Source organism: Danio rerio, chromosome 17 (genome assembly GCF_052040795.2).
Source record: "Danio rerio strain M-AB ecotype USA chromosome 17, GRCz13ab, whole genome shotgun sequence".
In the NCBI taxonomy this organism is placed as follows: Eukaryota; Metazoa; Chordata; class Actinopteri; order Cypriniformes; family Danionidae; genus Danio; species Danio rerio.
Window position 1 is genome coordinate 46103766 of NC_141037.1, and position 16048 is coordinate 46119813.

General features: G+C 37.6%; 1 long non-coding RNA gene across 1 annotated transcript; it reads left to right on the forward strand.

The window, feature by feature from the left end:
* The first annotated feature begins 2631 nt into the window (after window positions 1-2631).
* LOC148679563 (uncharacterized) lies at window positions 2632-7358 on the forward strand. Its single transcript, XR_015945104.1, has 3 exons — window positions 2632-4063; window positions 4819-5612; window positions 5711-7358. It is a non-coding gene; the product is annotated as an uncharacterized LOC148679563 (long non-coding RNA).
* Window positions 7359-16048: the final 8690 nt, after the last annotated feature.

Below are 16048 nucleotides of genomic sequence, written 5' to 3' on the forward strand. Positions count from 1 at the left end.
TAATTACATACATGTATTTAATCAAGCATAAGTACACAGTAAATACATGTATTTACACAATAAGTACATTGTAACAAACTATTAACTCCTGTGTAAGTGCATATTAGTTAAGGCCACTTAATATAAAGTGGGACCAGATTAATGCTGTTTAGTTGTTGGATCTGTTTTTTTTTCACTTTCTGTATTGGACGTTGAAAATGAGCTTTTCTCAGCCAGCAGAGAGGTCACAATAAGCAGTAATGCAAACTCAGTCAGAGACATAGATTATCACTTGCAACCTGCTTTAACATGTGTAACAGTGCATGAAATGTTGTCTAAAATAAAAAAGAAAATGCTATTTAGTGGCTGGATCTGTTTTTATCACTTTCTGTATTGACGTTGAAAATGAGCTTTTCTCAGCCAGCAGAGAGGTCACAATAAGCAGTACTGCAAACTCACTCAGACACACAGACTTTCACTTGCAACTTGCTTTAACATATTTAACAGTGCATAAAATGTTGCCTAAAGTTAAAAAGAAAATGCTATTCAATGGCTGGATCTGTTTTTATAACTTTCTGTATTGGACGTTGAAAATGAGCTTTTCTCAGCCAGCAGAGAGGTCACAATAAGCAGTAATGCAAACTCAGACAGAAACACAGACCTTTACTTGCAACTTGCTTTAACATGTTTAACAGTGCATGAAATGTTGCCTAAAGTTAAAAAGAAAATGCTATTCAGTGGCTGGATCTGTTTTTATCACTTTCTGTATTGGACGTTGAAAATGAGCTTTTCTCAGCCAGTAGAGAGGTCACAATAAGCAGTAATGCAAACTCAGTCAGACACACAGATTTTCACTTGCAACTTGCTTTAACAATTTTAACAGTGCATGAAATGTTGCCTAAAGTTAAAAAGAAAATGCTATTCAGTGGCTGGATCTGTTTTTATCACTTTCTCTATTGGACTTTGAAAATGAGCTTTTCCCAGCCAGCAGAGAGGTCACAATAAGCAGTAATGCAAACTCAGTCAGACACACAGATTTTCACTTGCAACTTGCTTTAACATGTTTAACAGTGCATGAAATGTTGTCTAAAGTTAAAAAGAAAATGCTATTCAGTGGCTGGGTATGTTTTTATCACTTTCTGTATTGGACGTTGAAAATGAGCTTTTCTCAGCCAGCAGAGAGGTCACAATAAGCAGTAATGCAAACTCAGTCAGACACACAGATTTTTACTTGCAACTTGCTTTAACATGTTTAACAGTGCATGAAATGTTGTTTAAAGTTAAAAAGAAAATGCTACTTAGTGGCTGGATCTGTTTTTATCACTTTCTGTATTGGACGTTGAAAAAGAGCTTTTCTCAGCCAGCAAAGAGGTCACAATAAGCAGTAATGCAAACTCAGTGGCTGGATCTGTTTTTATCACTTTCTGTATTGGACGTTGAAAATGAGCTTTTCTTAGCCAGCAGAGAGGTCAAAATAAGCAGTACTGCAAACTCAGTAAGACACACAGACTTTCAATTGCAACTTGCTTTAACATATTTAACAGTGCATGAAATGTTGCCTAAAGTTAAAAAGAAAATGCTATTCAGTGGCTGGATCTGTTTTTATTACTTTCTGTATTGGATGTTGAAAATGAGCTTTTCTCAGCCAGCAGAGAGGTCAAAATAAGCAGTTATGCAAACTCAGTCAGACACAAAGATTTTTACTTGCAACTTGCTTTAACATGTTTACCAGTGCATGAAATGTTGCCTAAAGTTAAAAAGAAAATGCTATTTAGTGGCTGGATCTGTCTTTATAACTTTCTGTATTGGACGTTGAAAATGAGCTTTTCTCAGCCAGCAGAGAGGTCAAAATAAGCAGTACTGCAAACTCAGTCAGACAGACAGACTTTCACTTGCAACTTGCTTTAACATGTTTAACAGTGCATGAAATGTTGCCTAAAGTTAAAAAGAAAATGCTATTCAGTGGCTGGATCTGTTTTGATCACTTTCTGTATTGGACGTTGAAAATGAGCTTTTCACAGCCAGCAGAGAGGTCAAAATAAGCAGTAATGCAAACTCAGTCAGACACAAAGATTTTCACTTGCAACTTGCTTTAACATCTTTAACAGTGCATGAAATGTTGCCTAAAGTTAAAAAGAAAATGCTATTCAGTGGCTGGATCTGTTTTTATAACTTTCTCTATTGGACGTTGAAAATGAGCTTTTCCCAGCCAGCAGAGAGGTCACAATAAGCAGTAATGCAAACTCAGTCAGACACACAGATTTTTACTTGGAGCTTGCTTTAACATGTTTAACAGTGCATGAAATGTTGTTTAAAGTTAAAAAGAAAATGCTATTCAGTGGCTGGATCTGTTTTTATCACTTTCTTTATTGGACGTTGAAAATGAGCTTTTCTCAGCCAGCAGAGAGGTCAAAATAAGCAGTATTTCAAACTCAGTCAGAGACACAGATTTTCACTTGCAACTTGCTTTAACATGTTTAACAGTGCATGAAATGTTGTCTAAAATAAAAAAGAAAATGCTATTTAGTGGCTGGATCTGTTTTTATCACTTTCTGTATTGGACGTTGAAAATGAGCTTTTCTCAGCCAGCAGAGAGGTCACAATAAGCAGTAATGCAAACTCAGTCAGACACACAGATTTTCACTTGCAACTTGCTTTAACATGTTTAACAGTGCATGAAATGTTGTCTAAAGTTAAAAAGAAAATGCTATTCAGTGGCTGGATCTGTTTTTATCACTTTCTGTATTGGACGTTGAAAATGAGCTTTTCTTAGCCAGCAAAGAGGTCAAAATAAGCAGTACTGCAAACTCAGTCAGACACACAGACTTTCACTTGCAACTTGCTTTAACATATTTAACAGTGCATAAAATGTTGCCTAAAGTTAAAAAGAAAATGCTATTCAATGGCTGGATCTGTTTTTATAACTTTCTGTATTGGACGTTGAAAATGAGCTTTTCTCAGCCAGCAGAGAGGTCACAATAAGCAGTAATGCAAACTCAGTCAGACACACAGATTTTTACTTGCAACTTGCTTTAACATGTTTAACAGTGCATGAAATGTTGTTTAAAGTTAAAAAGAAAATGCTACTTAGTGGCTGGATCTGTTTTTATCACTTTCTGTATTGGACGTTGAAAAAGAGCTTTTCTCAGCCAGCAAAGAGGTCACAATAAGCAGTAATGCAAACTCAGTGGCTGGATCTGTTTTTATCACTTTCTGTATTGGACGTTGAAAATGAGCTTTTCTTAGCCAGCAGAGAGGTCAAAATAAGCAGTACTGCAAACTCAGTAAGACACACAGACTTTCAATTGCAACTTGCTTTAACATATTTAACAGTGCATGAAATGTTGCCTAAAGTTAAAAAGAAAATGCTATTCAGTGGCTGGATCTGTTTTTATTACTTTCTGTATTGGATGTTGAAAATGAGCTTTTCTCAGCCAGCAGAGAGGTCAAAATAAGCAGTTATGCAAACTCAGTCAGACACAAAGATTTTTACTTGCAACTTGCTTTAACATGTTTACCAGTGCATGAAATGTTGCCTAAAGTTAAAAAGAAAATGCTATTTAGTGGCTGGATCTGTCTTTATAACTTTCTGTATTGGACGTTGAAAATGAGCTTTTCTCAGCCAGCAGAGAGGTCAAAATAAGCAGTACTGCAAACTCAGTCAGACAGACAGACTTTCACTTGCAACTTGCTTTAACATGTTTAACAGTGCATGAAATGTTGCCTAAAGTTAAAAAGAAAATGCTATTCAGTGGCTGGATCTGTTTTTATCACTTTCTCTATTGGACATTGAAAATGAGCTTTTCACAGCCAGCAGAGAGGTCAAAATAAGCAGTAATGCAAACTCAGTCAGACACAAAGATTTTCACTTGCAACTTGCTTTAACATCTTTAATAGTGCATGAAATGTTGCCTAAAGTTAAAAAGAAAATGCTATTCAGTGGCTGGATCTGTTTTTATAACTTTCTCTATTGGACGTTGAAAATGAGCTTTTCCCAGCCAGCAGAGAGGTCACAATAAGCAGTATTTCAAACTCAGTCAGAGACACAGATTTTCACTTGCAACTTGCTTTAACATGTTTAACAGTGCATGAAATGTATTATAAAACAAAAAGATTAATGGTCCCACTTTATATTAAGTGTCCTTAACTACTATGTACTTACATCAAAAAATAAATCCAATGTACTTACTGTGTTCATAATGCATTTGAGAACACTTGTGGTGCTTTTGAGTTGGGATAGAGGTTGGGTTATGGACAGGTTTGGTGGTATGGGTAGGTTTAAGGGTGGGTTAAGGTGTAAGGGATGGTCAACAGTGTATTTACAAATGTATTTACAAAAGTTAATTACAGAGGTAATTACATACATGTATTTAATCAAGCATAAGTACACAGTAAATACATGTATTTACACAATAAGTACATTGTAACAAACTATTAACTCCTGTGTAAGTGCATATTAGTTAAGGCCACTTAATATAAAGTGGGACCAGATTAATGCTGTTTAGTTGTTGGATCTGTTTTTTTTTCACTTTCTGTATTGGACGTTGAAAATGAGCTTTTCTCAGCCAGCAGAGAGGTCACAATAAGCAGTAATGCAAACTCAGTCAGAGACATAGATTATCACTTGCAACCTGCTTTAACATGTGTAACAGTGCATGAAATGTTGTCTAAAATAAAAAAGAAAATGCTATTTAGTGGCTGGATCTGTTTTTATCACTTTCTGTATTGACGTTGAAAATGAGCTTTTCTCAGCCAGCAGAGAGGTCACAATAAGCAGTACTGCAAACTCACTCAGACACACAGACTTTCACTTGCAACTTGCTTTAACATATTTAACAGTGCATAAAATGTTGCCTAAAGTTAAAAAGAAAATGCTATTCAATGGCTGGATCTGTTTTTATAACTTTCTGTATTGGACGTTGAAAATGAGCTTTTCTCAGCCAGCAGAGAGGTCACAATAAGCAGTAATGCAAACTCAGACAGAAACACAGACCTTTACTTGCAACTTGCTTTAACATGTTTAACAGTGCATGAAATGTTGCCTAAAGTTAAAAAGAAAATGCTATTCAGTGGCTGGATCTGTTTTTATCACTTTCTGTATTGGACGTTGAAAATGAGCTTTTCTCAGCCAGTAGAGAGGTCACAATAAGCAGTAATGCAAACTCAGTCAGACACACAGATTTTCACTTGCAACTTGCTTTAACAATTTTAACAGTGCATGAAATGTTGCCTAAAGTTAAAAAGAAAATGCTATTCAGTGGCTGGATCTGTTTTTATCACTTTCTCTATTGGACTTTGAAAATGAGCTTTTCCCAGCCAGCAGAGAGGTCACAATAAGCAGTAATGCAAACTCAGTCAGACACACAGATTTTCACTTGCAACTTGCTTTAACATGTTTAACAGTGCATGAAATGTTGTCTAAAGTTAAAAAGAAAATGCTATTCAGTGGCTGGGTATGTTTTTATCACTTTCTGTATTGGACGTTGAAAATGAGCTTTTCTCAGCCAGCAGAGAGGTCACAATAAGCAGTAATGCAAACTCAGTCAGACACACAGATTTTTACTTGCAACTTGCTTTAACATGTTTAACAGTGCATGAAATGTTGTTTAAAGTTAAAAAGAAAATGCTACTTAGTGGCTGGATCTGTTTTTATCACTTTCTGTATTGGACGTTGAAAAAGAGCTTTTCTCAGCCAGCAAAGAGGTCACAATAAGCAGTAATGCAAACTCAGTGGCTGGATCTGTTTTTATCACTTTCTGTATTGGACGTTGAAAATGAGCTTTTCTTAGCCAGCAGAGAGGTCAAAATAAGCAGTACTGCAAACTCAGTAAGACACACAGACTTTCAATTGCAACTTGCTTTAACATATTTAACAGTGCATGAAATGTTGCCTAAAGTTAAAAAGAAAATGCTATTCAGTGGCTGGATCTGTTTTTATTACTTTCTGTATTGGATGTTGAAAATGAGCTTTTCTCAGCCAGCAGAGAGGTCAAAATAAGCAGTTATGCAAACTCAGTCAGACACAAAGATTTTTACTTGCAACTTGCTTTAACATGTTTACCAGTGCATGAAATGTTGCCTAAAGTTAAAAAGAAAATGCTATTTAGTGGCTGGATCTGTCTTTATAACTTTCTGTATTGGACGTTGAAAATGAGCTTTTCTCAGCCAGCAGAGAGGTCAAAATAAGCAGTACTGCAAACTCAGTCAGACAGACAGACTTTCACTTGCAACTTGCTTTAACATGTTTAACAGTGCATGAAATGTTGCCTAAAGTTAAAAAGAAAATGCTATTCAGTGGCTGGATCTGTTTTGATCACTTTCTGTATTGGACGTTGAAAATGAGCTTTTCACAGCCAGCAGAGAGGTCAAAATAAGCAGTAATGCAAACTCAGTCAGACACAAAGATTTTCACTTGCAACTTGCTTTAACATCTTTAACAGTGCATGAAATGTTGCCTAAAGTTAAAAAGAAAATGCTATTCAGTGGCTGGATCTGTTTTTATAACTTTCTCTATTGGACGTTGAAAATGAGCTTTTCCCAGCCAGCAGAGAGGTCACAATAAGCAGTAATGCAAACTCAGTCAGACACACAGATTTTTACTTGGAGCTTGCTTTAACATGTTTAACAGTGCATGAAATGTTGTTTAAAGTTAAAAAGAAAATGCTATTCAGTGGCTGGATCTGTTTTTATCACTTTCTTTATTGGACGTTGAAAATGAGCTTTTCTCAGCCAGCAGAGAGGTCAAAATAAGCAGTATTTCAAACTCAGTCAGAGACACAGATTTTCACTTGCAACTTGCTTTAACATGTTTAACAGTGCATGAAATGTTGTCTAAAATAAAAAAGAAAATGCTATTTAGTGGCTGGATCTGTTTTTATCACTTTCTGTATTGGACGTTGAAAATGAGCTTTTCTCAGCCAGCAGAGAGGTCACAATAAGCAGTAATGCAAACTCAGTCAGACACACAGATTTTCACTTGCAACTTGCTTTAACATGTTTAACAGTGCATGAAATGTTGTCTAAAGTTAAAAAGAAAATGCTATTCAGTGGCTGGATCTGTTTTTATCACTTTCTGTATTGGACGTTGAAAATGAGCTTTTCTTAGCCAGCAAAGAGGTCAAAATAAGCAGTACTGCAAACTCAGTCAGACACACAGACTTTCACTTGCAACTTGCTTTAACATATTTAACAGTGCATAAAATGTTGCCTAAAGTTAAAAAGAAAATGCTATTCAATGGCTGGATCTGTTTTTATAACTTTCTGTATTGGACGTTGAAAATGAGCTTTTCTCAGCCAGCAGAGAGGTCACAATAAGCAGTAATGCAAACTCAGTCAGACACACAGATTTTTACTTGCAACTTGCTTTAACATGTTTAACAGTGCATGAAATGTTGTTTAAAGTTAAAAAGAAAATGCTACTTAGTGGCTGGATCTGTTTTTATCACTTTCTGTATTGGACGTTGAAAAAGAGCTTTTCTCAGCCAGCAAAGAGGTCACAATAAGCAGTAATGCAAACTCAGTGGCTGGATCTGTTTTTATCACTTTCTGTATTGGACGTTGAAAATGAGCTTTTCTTAGCCAGCAGAGAGGTCAAAATAAGCAGTACTGCAAACTCAGTAAGACACACAGACTTTCAATTGCAACTTGCTTTAACATATTTAACAGTGCATGAAATGTTGCCTAAAGTTAAAAAGAAAATGCTATTCAGTGGCTGGATCTGTTTTTATTACTTTCTGTATTGGATGTTGAAAATGAGCTTTTCTCAGCCAGCAGAGAGGTCAAAATAAGCAGTTATGCAAACTCAGTCAGACACAAAGATTTTTACTTGCAACTTGCTTTAACATGTTTACCAGTGCATGAAATGTTGCCTAAAGTTAAAAAGAAAATGCTATTTAGTGGCTGGATCTGTCTTTATAACTTTCTGTATTGGACGTTGAAAATGAGCTTTTCTCAGCCAGCAGAGAGGTCAAAATAAGCAGTACTGCAAACTCAGTCAGACACACAGATTTTCACTTGCAACTTGCTTTAACATGTTTAACAGTGCATGAAATGTTGTCTAAAGTTAAAAAGAAAATGCTATTCAGTGGCTGGATCTGTTTTTATCACTTTCTGTATTGGACGTTGAAAATGAGCTTTTCTTAGCCAGCAAAGAGGTCAAAATAAGCAGTACTGCAAACTCAGTCAGACACACAGACTTTCACTTGCAACTTGCTTTAACATATTTAACAGTGCATAAAATGTTGCCTAAAGTTAAAAAGAAAATGCTATTCAATGGCTGGATCTGTTTTTATAACTTTCTGTATTGGACGTTGAAAATGAGCTTTTCTCAGCCAGCAGAGAGGTCACAATAAGCAGTAATGCAAACTCAGTCAGAAACACAGAACTTTACTTGCAACTTGCTTTAACATGTTTAACAGTGCATGAAATGTTGCCTAAAGTTAAAAAGAAAATGCTATTCAGTGGCTGGATCTGTTTTTATCACTTTCTGTATTGGACGTTGAAAATGAGCTTTTCTCAGCCAGTAGAGAGGTCACAATAAGCAGTAATGCAAACTCAGTCAGACACACAGATTTTCACTTGCAACTTGCTTTAACATTTTTAACAGTGCATGAAATGTTGCCTAAAGTAAAAAGAAAATGCTATTCAGTGGCTGAATCTGTTTTTATCACTTTCTCTATTGGACTTTGAAAATGAGCTTTTCCCAGCCAGCAGAGAGGTCACAATAAGCAGTAATGCAAACTCAGTCAGACACACAGATTTTCACTTGCAACTTGCTTTAACATGTTTAACAGTGCATGAAAAGTTGTCTAAAGTTAAAAAGAAAATGCTATTCAGTGGCTGGGTATGTTTTTATCACTTTCTGTATTGGACGTTGAAAATGAGCTTTTCTCAGCCAGCAGAGAGGTCACAATAAGCAGTAATGCAAACTCAGTCAGACACACAGATTTTTACTTGCAACTTGCTTTAACATGTTTAACAGTGCATGAAATGTTTTTTAAAGTTAAAAAGAAAATGCTACTTAGTGGCTGGATCTGTTTTTATCACTTTCTGTATTGGACGTTGAAAATGAGCTTTTCTCAGCGAGCAGAGAGGTCACAATAAGCAGTAATGCAAACTCAGTCAGACACACAGATTTTCACTTGCAACTTGCTTTAACATGTTTAACAGTGCATGAAATGTTGCCTAAAGTTAAAAAGAAAATGCTATTCAGTGGCTGGATCTGTTTTTATCACTTTCTCTACTGGACATTGAAAATGAGCTTTTCTCAGCCAGCAGAGAGGTCAAAATAAGCAGTAATGCAAACTCAGTCAGACACACAGATTTTCACTTGCAACTTGCTTTAACATGTTTAACAGTGCATGAAATGTTGTCTAAAGTTAAAAAGAAAATGCTATTCGGTGGCTGGATCTGTTTTTATCACTTTCTTTATTGGACGTTGAAAATGAGCTTTTCTCAGCCAGCAGAGAGGTCAAAATAAGCAGTAATGCAAACTCAGTCAGACACACAGATTTTCACTTGCAACTTGCTTTAACATGTTTAACAGTGCATGAAATGTTGTCTAAAGTTAAAAAGAAAATGCTATTCAGTGGCTGGATCTGTTTTTATCACTTTCTGTATTGGACGTTGAAAATGAGCTTTTCTTAGCCAGCAGAGAGGTCAAAATAAGCAGTACTGCAAACTCAGTCAGACACACAGACTTTCACTTGCAACTTGCTTTAACATATTTAACAGTGCATGAAATGTTGCCTAAAGTTAAAAAGAAAATGCTATTCAGTGGCTGGATCTGTTTTTATTACTTTCTGTATTGGATGTTGAAAATGAGCTTTTCTCAGCCAGCAGAGAGGTCAAAATAAGCAGTTATGCAAACTCAGTCAGACACAAAGATTTTTACTTGCAACTTGCTTTAACATGTTTACCAGTGCATGAAATGTTGCCTAAAGTTAAAAAGAAAATGCTATTTAGTGGCTGGATCTGTCTTTATAACTTTCTGTATTGGACGTTGAAAATGAGCTTTTCTCAGCCAGCAGAGAGGTCAAAATAAGCAGTACTGCAAACTCAGTCAGACACACAGATTTTCACTTGCAACTTGCTTTAACATGTTTAACAGTGCATGAAATGTTGTCTAAAGTTAAAAAGAAAATGCTATTCAGTGGCTGGATCTGTTTTTATCACTTTCTGTATTGGACGTTGAAAATGAGCTTTTCTTAGCCAGCAAAGAGGTCAAAATAAGCAGTACTGCAAACTCAGTCAGACACACAGACTTTCACTTGCAACTTGCTTTAACATATTTAACAGTGCATAAAATGTTGCCTAAAGTTAAAAAGAAAATGCTATTCAATGGCTGGATCTGTTTTTATAACTTTCTGTATTGGACGTTGAAAATGAGCTTTTCTCAGCCAGCAGAGAGGTCACAATAAGCAGTAATGCAAACTCAGTCAGAAACACAGAACTTTACTTGCAACTTGCTTTAACATGTTTAACAGTGCATGAAATGTTGCCTAAAGTTAAAAAGAAAATGCTATTCAGTGGCTGGATCTGTTTTTATCACTTTCTGTATTGGACGTTGAAAATGAGCTTTTCTCAGCCAGTAGAGAGGTCACAATAAGCAGTAATGCAAACTCAGTCAGACACACAGATTTTCACTTGCAACTTGCTTTAACATTTTTAACAGTGCATGAAATGTTGCCTAAAGTAAAAAGAAAATGCTATTCAGTGGCTGAATCTGTTTTTATCACTTTCTCTATTGGACTTTGAAAATGAGCTTTTCCCAGCCAGCAGAGAGGTCACAATAAGCAGTAATGCAAACTCAGTCAGACACACAGATTTTCACTTGCAACTTGCTTTAACATGTTTAACAGTGCATGAAAAGTTGTCTAAAGTTAAAAAGAAAATGCTATTCAGTGGCTGGGTATGTTTTTATCACTTTCTGTATTGGACGTTGAAAATGAGCTTTTCTCAGCCAGCAGAGAGGTCACAATAAGCAGTAATGCAAACTCAGTCAGACACACAGATTTTTACTTGCAACTTGCTTTAACATGTTTAACAGTGCATGAAATGTTTTTTAAAGTTAAAAAGAAAATGCTACTTAGTGGCTGGATCTGTTTTTATCACTTTCTGTATTGGACGTTGAAAATGAGCTTTTCTCAGCGAGCAGAGAGGTCACAATAAGCAGTAATGCAAACTCAGTCAGACACACAGATTTTCACTTGCAACTTGCTTTAACATGTTTAACAGTGCATGAAATGTTGCCTAAAGTTAAAAAGAAAATGCTATTCAGTGGCTGGATCTGTTTTTATCACTTTCTCTACTGGACATTGAAAATGAGCTTTTCTCAGCCAGCAGAGAGGTCAAAATAAGCAGTAATGCAAACTCAGTCAGACACACAGATTTTCACTTGCAACTTGCTTTAACATGTTTAACAGTGCATGAAATGTTGTCTAAAGTTAAAAAGAAAATGCTATTCGGTGGCTGGATCTGTTTTTATCACTTTCTTTATTGGACGTTGAAAATGAGCTTTTCTCAGCCAGCAGAGAGGTCAAAATAAGCAGTAATGCAAACTCAGTCAGACACACAGATTTTCACTTGCAACTTGCTTTAACATGTTTAACAGTGCATGAAATGTTGTCTAAAGTTAAAAAGAAAATGCTATTCAGTGGCTGGATCTGTTTTTATCACTTTCTGTATTGGACGTTGAAAATGAGCTTTTCTTAGCCAGCAGAGAGGTCAAAATAAGCAGTACTGCAAACTCAGTCAGACACACAGACTTTCACTTGCAACTTGCTTTAACATATTTAACAGTGCATGAAATGTTGCCTAAAGTTAAAAAGAAAATGCTATTCAGTGGCTGGATCTGTTTTTATTACTTTCTGTATTGGATGTTGAAAATGAGCTTTTCTCAGCCAGCAGAGAGGTCAAAATAAGCAGTTATGCAAACTCAGTCAGACACAAAGATTTTTACTTGCAACTTGCTTTAACATGTTTACCAGTGCATGAAATGTTGCCTAAAGTTAAAAAGAAAATGCTATTTAGTGGCTGGATCTGTTTTTATAACTTTCTGTATTGGACGTTGAAAATGAGCTTTTCTCAGCCAGCAGAGAGGTCAAAATAAGCAGTACTGCAAACTCAGTCAGACACACAGACTTTCACTTGCAACTTGCTTTAACATGTTGAACAGTGCATGAAATGTTGCCTAAAGTTAAAAAGAAAATGCTATTCAGTGGCTGGATCTGTTTTTATCACTTTCTGTATTGGACGTTGAAAATGAGCTTTTCACAGCCAGCAGAGAGATCACAATAAGCAGTAATGCAAACTCTTTCAGACACACAGATTTTCACTTGCAACTTGCTATAACATGTTTAACAGTGCATGAAATGTTGCCTAAAGTTAACAAGAAAATGCTATTCAGTGGCTGGATCTGTTTTTATCACTTTCTCTATTGGACGTTGAAAATGAGCTCTTCCCAGCCAGCAGAGAGGTCACAATAGGCAGTAATGCAAACTCAGTCAGACACACAGTATTCTGCCCTCGTAAAAGAGTTCCCCTTCTTCAACTAGACAGATAGACAACTCCTTCCACTGAGATACTGAACTGAATATGGATTTATTGTGACCACCACTTCAAATGTATGTGGAACAGAGTAAAACTGAAATACAGAGAGAAAACAAACATTACAAAATAAGAATTTGAGAAATATTACTGTACAATCGAATGAAACGCACATACAATATCACTATAATGATGTGGATGCATAAACTGCTGATCTAAAGCAATCTTACTAAGTAAAGTTTAGCATGAAATATGTCCCCAATATTAATTTGTAATGCACACAAAATCCTTATAAAATATTTTGGTACTTACAGACAAAGCTTCTATTAGGAAATACAAAATGAATAGACAGATGAAGGTCTGAGAGACCGTGTGGCTGTCAGCATCGACTGAATGTTTCAAAATGGCTGGTGTTTAGGTGAAAGGTCACTTCTTAATATAATGATAAAATTAACAGAACACTACCACCTAGTGGATCAAAAGGGTATTACACTGGAACCAGCACACTCCCCGTCTGGTGTCTGGAAGACGCCATCAATGATATTCATATTATGTTTACTCAGTCTTTGGAGACAACAGTAAAACAACATTCGATATAGGTCGTAAAAACGTCTTGGACACTCCGTCTTTTACCACCTTGACCTCAACCTTTCTTACTCTCCCGTCTCTCCCAGGAAATGTTTCCATCACAATTCCCATGGGCCAGTCATTCCTCTTAGCATGGCTGTCTTTTAACAGCACAACATCTCCCACTTGTAGATTGGAGCTCTCATTTTGCCATTTTCTGCGGTTTTGTAAGGTGGCAAGATATTCTTTCCTCCAACGATTCCAGAATGTATTGGCCAAGCTCTGAACCTGTCTCCACTGACGAACAAAGAGATCCTTCTCGCCAAATTCTCCTGGCGGAGGAAGAACTGCTGAAGACTTCTGAGTCAGTAGAGTTGCTGGGGTAAGAATTAATGGAGCATCTGGATCCGTAGACACAGGCACTAGTGGACGGTTGTTAACTATAGCTGTGACTTCCGCCATAAAGGTGATCAAAACCTCATGGGATAACTTTGATGGTGCGATTCCTTGTAGCATAGATTGAAGGATAAAGCTTGAGCTATCCATTGATTCTATGACTTCTATATGTATAGCCCTTGTACTCATACATGTGAACAAGACTGCCCAGCGTTTTGAGTTTGCTTGTCCTCCTCTAGTTCGACGTGAGGTGACCATCCAAGGTCCAAAAATATCCACCCCTACAATTATTGGGCACACTTCATCTCTATCAAGGCTCGCTTGCGAGAGGCGGCCACCGACCCTGAGCAGGCCGAGTTCGTCTACATAAGGTGTTAGATTGCAAAGAGGACTTTGTTTTGGAATGCCCCTGCCTCCCTTAAGGCATTTCAGCTCTTCTGAGTAGCATTCTGCTTGTACACTATGGATGAGGATGGACTTCGCTCTTTCAAGGTCTTCTACTGAGCAGGGTTTGTCACATATGTGCCAGCCTCTACAAGTGCTTTTATCGTTATCCTTCTGAAAAGAATGAGTTATGTGCACAAGTCTGGCTATTGCCCGAACCAGTGTATGCCAGCTTGAGAATCTCTCAAAGCGTTTGGGATCTAACTCTCTTCTTGAAGTGTGAGTGGCACAGGAAATAACCTGGGAGCGTACTTCAATGTCCAAATCTGGATGTATCATGGCAAAGGGACCTGTGTGAGACGTTTCCTGTGTTGTATTAAACAAGAATCTGGGACCAGTCAACCACATGCTATGGGAAAGATCAGCTGCTGGAACAGATCTTGTGGCTTGGTCAGCAGGGTTTTGATCAGTTGGGACGTATTTCCACTGCTCAGGGTGCGTGGACCTCTGAATCCTTTGCACTCTGTTGTGCACATACACATGAAACTTCCTGGATCTATTACAGATGTAACCTAAGACAACCTTGCTGTCTGAATAGAATGTCACAACATCCAGCTTGATGTCAATTTCATCTGCAATAATTTCAGCTATTTCCACAGCCAGAACAGCTGCACACAGTTCAAGTCTAGGGACAGAGATCTCTGGTCGCGGAGCTAGTTTAACCTTGCCAAATATGAATCCAACTTCTACATTACCACTTATACTGGTAATTTTGCTGTATGCGACAGCTGCAATGGCATTTGTGGACGCATCACAGAAGACACACATTTCTCTTCTTTGCGCTTGATGAAGAGAGATGGTGGCATATGTGCGAGGGATTTTGACAAGCTCAAGCTTCTTTAACGAGTCTCTTCAATTCTTCCATTCCTTGAATTTCTCACTTGATAGAGGTGCATCCCAGTCACAAGATTCTGTGGTTAGTTTTCTGAGTAGAAGTCTGCCTTGAATGACAACAGGTGCAGCAAACCCAAATGGGTCGAACAAACTGTTTATCGTTGACAGAACCCCACGTCTGGTGTATGGTCTCATCTGATCTGCAACTTGAAAGATAAACACATCTTCACTCATGTCCCAACTCACTCCAAGACTTCTTTGGACTGATGGGAGTCCAGTATTCAGATCTAGGTTCTTTAACTCCTTTGCAAGATCCTCTGAAGGAAATGCTTTCATAACTTCCACTTTATTAGAAGCAATCTTGTGAAGATGCAGATTAGACTGGCCCAGCATTTCCTGAGTGTCTTTGAGCAGTTTGATGGCTTCCTCTTCTGTGGGGAAGGAGGTAAGGCCATCATCCACATAAAAGTTTCTTTCCACAAAGTACCTTGCCTCAAATCCATAGTCTTGCTCGCCTGTGAGAGCAGCTCTTCTGAGTCCATATATGGCAACTGCTGGAGATGGGCTGTTACCAAAAACATGCACTCGCATGCGATACTCTCACACCTCACTGTTTAAGTCACTGTTGGCATACCAAAGAAAGCGTAGGAAATTACGATGTTCTTTTGCTACCACAAATGAGTGAAACATTTGCTGGATATCAGCCATCACTGCTACTCGTTCTTTCCTGAATCGCAGTAATACCCCCAAAAGGCTATTGTTTGCATTAGGGCCAGTGAGGAGAACATCATTTAGTGACACTCCTTGATGTTGTGCACTGGAGTCGAACACTACTCTTATCTCTCCAGGTTTCTTAGGATGGTACACCCCAAACATGGGCAGATACCAGCACTCTTCATTTTCCTGTAACTGTGGTGCCAACTCTGCATGGCCATTTTCAAAGATTTTGCCCATAAAATCCACAAAGTGCTCCTTTACCTCTGGGTGCTTTCTTAGTTTGCGTGTCAGCAACATAAGACGATTGTTGGCTTGAACCTTATTGTTCGGGAGGCGCTGCCAAGGGCTGCGGAATGGTAGAGGGGCAACCCAGCTATTGGATTCATCCTGATGGAATTGATCTTCCATAATCTTCAAGAATGCCAAGTCATCCATGGAGGGAGCTGTTTTTTCATCATTCTTTGTGCAGCGAAAAACTGACTCTCCAATGGAGCATTCTTCAGATACTGATAAGGTTTTCTGCTTGGGGTTCAATGAAGTTTTTGGCTCATTGTGCAGACTGAAA